Raw genomic sequence first — 6867 nt, 5'->3', positions numbered from 1 at the left:
ACCCGGGGGGGGGGGAAGCTGGCACCCAACCCAACCCAGTCCCGCCTTAAATTGGAAACTCGGGTTCCCCCCCCACACCCCGATACGTATTTTCTTCACAACTAAATTATCGGTTTATTCCAGTATTTTAGGATAAACTCCTCAGGAAGGAGGTGGATGTGGTTTACACCAATATGTTGCAAGCTGTCCTTTACTCTCCCTTGTCCATCCGTAGCTACACGGGACGTGTCCGAAGTGGGAACCCTGTTCACAGAATTCACAGAATTCACAGAATTGTTAGGGTTGGAAGGGACCTCTGGAGATCATCTAGTCCAACCCTCCTGCCAGAGCTCCTTTTGTCTCCTATATACTTAAAGAAACCCTTCCTGTTGGCCTTGACATCCCTCGCCAGGTTCAATTCCAAGGCTGCCTTGGCTTTCCTTGTTTCCTCCCTGCATACCCTGACAGCATTCTTGTATTCCTCCCAAGCAGTCAGCCCCTTCTTCCACCTAATGTAAACTCCCTTCTTCCACCTGAGCCTTTTCAGAAGGTCCCTGCTCAGCCAAGCAGGTCTCCTTCTCCCCTTGCCTGATTTCTTGCTCTTTGGGATGCACTGATCCTGAGCTTGGAGGAGGTGACGCTTAAATAGCAGCCAGCTCTCTAGAGCCCCCTTACCCTCTAGAGCCCTTTCCCATGGGATTTGCCCAAGCAATTCTTTGAAACGATCAAATTTAGCCCTGTTAGCTGTAACCCAGAGCTGTAGGGTCAGGGCTCAGAGCTGCACTTAGGCTGCCTATTGCCACTGCTTTAAAGCTACCCCTGTTATCTGTACTGCCCGGCAGGTGGGTCAGTGTGACAGATAGCTTGAGTGACACCAAACCTATACATTCTTCAAGATAACTTTAATGGGTTGTGTGAAAAAAAAAGAGCTTGCCTAGTGTAATTTTAGTATTTAGGTGTAGCTGATACAAAGTTTGTGCCTCCACAATAAATTACTGCAGATATAATGTAACAATTTTTAAAAATGCATTTATATTACATACAGTTGAAGCAAATTACATGGATACATAAAAGCCAACCTACTAGTTCAAAGCAACCATCCCTAGGCAGGTATCTTCTGCATGACAATGGGCAATTGTAGTTATATAGATAAGAGGTATAAAAACTTATAAACCACCAAGGAGTGATATTTTCTTTCTGTTTTCAGCTTCTGAAGCAGAGAGGAAGAGCTCTCTTGGGTGAAAACTATGTCCACTGCCATGCTAACAACCACAAATGTACCTCTTCTCCATTAATTTGTCAAATAGCTTTTTGATCTGTTGGTATTTCTGGCCTGCAGGAGTGGCAGCAAGGTCCTAGATGTGCACAAAGGCTAGACAGAAACTTTTTCCCACCATTTTTAAATCCACTGCTTAATAATTTTGTAGGGTACTTGAATTTTCGTCCTCTAAGAAATAGTTAATTATGATACCCTATTTGTTTTCACCATGCCATTTTATAGACCTCTTGTACGCTTTCAGAACCATCCCTTTTCCTAAACTATGGACCTTTTTTCTGTTAGTTGTTTCCAAAGCCCTTTGAGCTGGCATTGCTCAAAGAAGCAGTCGCATTAGTCCTCGCTGCTTGTTCCTGTCTTTTGTTCACATCCACTTCTCGTGCTGGCATGCAGCGAATCCAATCAGAGTAACCCAACATAAATGATCAAATTTAATTCAGAGCAGTTCCTCCACTGAGTTGCTGCACAGCTGCACAAGCACCAAAAGGGAGAGGCTATCAGGGGTGGCAGTGAGTAGTCGCAAGTGAGGGGATCGTGGGCCTGCTAATTTCAGCAGCGGAGCTGGCCAAAATGGCTTGTGAAGCTCCAGCTGCAGGCAGAGGTTTCCTAGGACTGGCTGCCACTCCTCCCTTCATCGTGTGTCGTAGAATCATAGAGTGGTTTAGGTTGGAAGGGACCTTGAAGATCATCGAGTTCCACCCCCCCTGCCATAGGCCGGGACACCTCCCACTAGACCAGGTTGCTCAAAGCCCCATCTAGCCTGGCCATAAACACCTCCAGGGATGGACCTTCTGCAACTTCTGTCCCCCTGCCCGTGTCCAGAGATGTGGCTGTGCCATTTCAGCTTGCTCACCTGGCAGGAAACTCTTCCCAATTATTAGTGCGTGGGTGTTTTCTACCACATTACTGTGCTGAACCTCCTCAGTGACAGGGGAAGAAGCATGGAGTGAGATTGCAGCAGAAATTCCGTAGGCTGCTGTGGGATTGCAGCCTGTCTTCCTCATGCAGAAGGCATTCCCCACCTTTGTTTTCCTCCTTCCCTTTATCTTTACTATTTAGACTTCTTTTCAGATGAAGTGGACAAAACTACCTGCAATATTCAAGATGTGGCTTTACAGCAGCCCTGTCCTGCTTTTGTCTTACTTTTGTTTTTTCTTACTATTTCCAAACATTGCACGGGTTCCTTTTTACTTCCTGACCTCTTCTTTTGAAACATCTATGAATAAAAGATCTGAGACCTCTTTCCTGAATGGAGCTGCTGTTTTACCAGTGGATACATATGGTGAGGGTTGCCTTCCATGGGTGCATCACTTTGCGTGTCCATATATTGAATTTCACTTGTTGTTTATGGCACTTTAAAAGTGCCATCAAGCGATACAGCCCTATCACTGGATGCACAATTTTCCCTCCCCGATCTTTGTATGGTTTTGTCACTGATGATTCAGTTCATTCAGCTTATTAAGCCAACAGAAAAGTATTTCTTTTTTTAAAAAGTCTTCTGAAATTCTTGATTGCCAGTTTAAGTTTTGACTGTTCGGATGAATTTTGCATTATCTTCCAACTGGCCTCATGGCATCAAACTTTCCCATAAAATTTCTGAAGATGTTGAACAGAGATTTTTAAGGGTTTTGCAAACTGATTTATATTGTGTAATCTAATGATGGGTTTCCTTTCTTTTAGATGTTTTTTATCCTTTTCCTTCTATTGCATTCTATACACTTTGAGTGCCTCTGGTGAAAGACCAGGACAAAAGCTTTTTGAAAATCCAGGTATGTAATATTATGAGAACCATCCTTATCTACATAAAAATCACTCCTTGAACTTCTAATGGGTTTGCAAAACATTACATCCTACTTGATATGCAATGCTGATTCTTCTCCAACATGTCATTCAGTTTACTAATTCTATTCTTTATTATATTTTCCAGTAAGTTGCCTGGCACAGACATCAAACACTGATTTGGGTGAGCCCAGAAGTCAGTTTAACAGTCACATTTTCCACCTTCCGTTCTTCTGGCACCGTAACATTTAAGGCAGATTTAAGCAATGAGTTGCATGAAGCAAGAGTGTAATTTTCTTCAGAATTCATGGCCTTACACCATCTGATTTCAGCTATGCCAGTGAGGTCTTAGAAATGTGCACCTAATTTAACAAATTTTGATAGAAGTGATTAAAAACATCAGTAGAAGGTGTTCATTAAAGACCAAAAATTAAAAAATTATTTGCCAGGTAACAGAACTTGAGTCAGTTATTCTGAATTCTGATAAGTATCACTTGGTTCGTCTTCCTTAACTAAACCCAAAACAAAACCCAAGGTAGAATTTGCCATTCAGTGCAGACCAGTGTGTAATACGTAGCCAAGCTGCAGAAGTGTAGTGGAAGAAGGTGTAACTGAGTGAAGTTCCTTTAGGTTCCTGCAACTAATTAAGTTTGTAGGTACCAAATTGTAGAATGAAACTAAAGCATCCTAAAAAGAGTAAATAGGCCTCACAACTTTAGAATCGAAGATACTGACTTATGGAGAAGAGAAAGGGATTCCCAAGTGTGCCCTTCCTTCCTTCCACCCATCATTCCTCCAGCCAGGGGCACTATGGGGGGGACAGTTCTTGTTTACTTCTGAAGGAAGTCAAAACTTCTGAAGAAATCTTTTCCGTGTAATGTACTTGTTTGACCTCAAGGAAAAGTTGGTTAGACTTATGTCCAAACCACTGCCAAAGTATCTCAGATTTTACGGACAAGCGACTGTTTCACATACTTAATTCCACTTTAATTTCTTGTTCTTTCCTTCAAAAGTGCTCCAGAGGTTTCATTCCTTTTTTTTTTTTTTTTTTTTTTTTCTATTCTATGAGGAGGGAGGAATAAAAAGATGTGAGATTACATCAGACTATTTAAAAAAAAATTAAATGATTGTGGAAGGCAGCATACTTAACCAGTAAATCCCTGTGAGAGTAAGCAAGCTGATTCCACGATCCTTGACCTGAATGCGCTACAGGCTGGGCACATGCCAAATATGCTCAGCACATTAAGATCTGCAACTTGCTGCTTAGTTGCGTGAACTATAATTCGCAGCCTGATGCCAGGAAATAAACTCAGACAGGAAGCTCTGAACCGTTGTCGTCTCCTCCGCTTCTGTCTTAGTTCCAGGTCGATGGGATTTCCTTTCATTAGAGGTCAAAATAGTGACTGAAAATGGCTTTAGGCACCAGCAAAACCAAATTGCTCATCTGGGCAGTGGCACTCCCTAACTGCGGCAAGCGAGGCAGCATGCGAACTCCTGGGCGGAACACGCCACCGTCCTCCACGGGTGATCTCTCGGACTAAATGGCACTGAGCAAAAGCACCAAATCTCCTGCCCCAGCCTACAGTACGTTGCAGCTCCCTGTTCATTAAATACCACGACAGGTGATAGAAGGGATGAGGTGGGCATGGGAGACCAGAGGGTCTGTTTTCTGTGCAATCTGAGTCACCACGCTGCAGTTAGAACTGAGCATTTTGGGGAGCGGGAAGCCCAACGGGGCTGGTGTATTTGTCATGGTGAGAAGAGGTTTCAGAGAAGAAGGAGAAACTGGAAGAGGTCCTTACATAACTGACTCTGCTTTTCACTTCTTAATCCCTTTGAAAATAATAGCTTTCAAAAGAATAGCTTTGCTTTCCTCCATTTTGGAAAAGACCTCTGGATCCCTGGCATCCAAGCATTAGGTCGGGGAGTTCACTGCTTTGTTGAGGAAACCCAGTGCCTTCACTACTGCCTGCCTTTGCATGTCTGTTATCCAGTTAAGAATATCACATTAAAGTGTCATAGATTTCTTGCTTGAGGATAAAGTGCCCGTCATACCGCCACTAAATGCTTCCGTCATATTTCCTTATGTTGCTACTTGGCATTAAAACTCTGAAGAAGTTGAAAAACATCTTGATTTTCACCCATATGTGAGCAGGCAGAGAAGGGAGCTCACAAACTGGAACCAGTGTGGGCAGACAGTCTATAATATAAATAGCTCTAGGATGTCCCTGGCAGGTAATTTATATCAAAAAAGCAGCACCCCGAATATCCTACTGTCTTCACACACAACACAGAAATTTTGATTGTATGAAAAAATCACACACAAAGTCCTAAATGAAACCACGTTGTTTTGAAGAAGAGCTGAGGCTTTGCATTTCTCCTTCACCTAAAGATGAAAGATCTCCAGTAGCATTGTGTGGATCTTCCCCAGATTGACCTACGTTAATGAGAAAAAGTATGGGTTCCCAGACTAAAAATTTAAGATTTCTTCTCATTGTCATCAGGAACTGGATTCAGAGGGCCAGACAGGAATACTTCATGGTACCAATGCAATCCCTACTGCTTGGGAAACCTGTGTGGTCGACCAGGCTGGACCTTCTCCTAAAGTGCTGCTGATGCAGACGAGCTGGGGCTTTTTGCACAGCCCACGCTTTCCTTTCTAAAAACAACAGTTTGATACACATCAGCTTCACTTAATGTCTGGCTGTAAAATGAATCAAAAGAAATCAAATTATAAAGTGCTTATATTAATGAGAAGAGAAAGATGGAAGGGTAAAAAAATAGGATGGAAGCCTTCTAAGATTTCAAGGCACTCAGCGTAGCAACAGATGGTCGTGCAGCGCTGGTGAAAGAACTTACTAATGCATGTGTGAAATCTTATTCAAAGACACAGATTGATGTAGAATGAGAGTGGTGATGAAAATGGATGGTCGTGGTAGAAAGATGAGAAACGGTGATGTCACAAAGATGAGAAACTGCAACTAAAACCAATTAGAAGCCATGCTTTCATTCAGGCTATTTTTTTTTTATTTTATTTTCAGATCCCTGGATAAATATGAAAAATTACTCTACCCTCTTCCAAATATAAATCCTTCCTAGAACCACACAAACAGGTATCTTTGTTTAGATCGGGCCAATGTTTTTGTGGGAGGATGTAAATTTTCATCAAGAGGTCTCCAATAATGCTAATAGTATAAAATTCCTCTTACCCGGTATGTTTGAATTAAACATTTCCTAATAAAACAAACACAGAAAAAGTCCTATTATACCACTTAACTCTTTTGAGCAATTAGCATATATTGGCTCAAGAAGTAAAGGGTTAAATTTCAAAATATGCTTAATTTTAGTGGGGGAAGAAATGGCTGAGAAGAATAAGCAAATGTAGATTAGAGAGAGAAAAAAGACTTGGGTAAAGAAATGGAGCTGGATGCAAGGAGAGAGATGTAGAAGAAAGTTTATTCATCCTTCACACGTTATTTACTCAAAAAAAAATTTATAAAAGACTCCCTAACTAGTATCTCTCTTCTATATGACCCAAAACACATTTCTGACAGTGATACCTTATGCTGGAAGGAGAAAAAGAGAAAGGCTCCTTTTCCTGCAGGTACTAGTCATGCCCATGTCCCTACGCTGGACTGAATGACCAGAGGAATAACCTTTGCAAGGGACCCATTTCTCATCAGGGCCATCAGTTTGCCTGCTGAATGCTCCTCTGCAGCCAACACAACTGGATCTTGCGTTGAAGCATCGCACCGAGGTGGAAGGATCTGTTTCTTCTTCTCTCTCTGCTGTCCTCATCCCACTGGAAGTGTTCTGAGTTAAAACATGGGGCA

At 42.2% G+C, this 6867-nt stretch overlaps 1 protein-coding gene across 1 annotated transcript in view; it reads right to left on the bottom strand.

The window, feature by feature from the left end:
* GAS6 (growth arrest-specific 6) overlaps positions 1-6867 on the bottom strand; it is a 54798-nt gene that overhangs the window by 43225 nt on the left and 4706 nt on the right. The window lies entirely within an intron of this gene.

Source organism: Charadrius vociferus, unplaced genomic scaffold, assembly GCF_000708025.1.
Source record: "Charadrius vociferus isolate BGI_N301 unplaced genomic scaffold, ASM70802v2 scaffold218, whole genome shotgun sequence".
NCBI classification, from domain to species: Eukaryota; Metazoa; Chordata; class Aves; order Charadriiformes; family Charadriidae; genus Charadrius; species Charadrius vociferus.
Note: the sequence above shows the minus strand (reverse complement) of the source record. Positions and strands in the feature narration are given on the sequence as shown.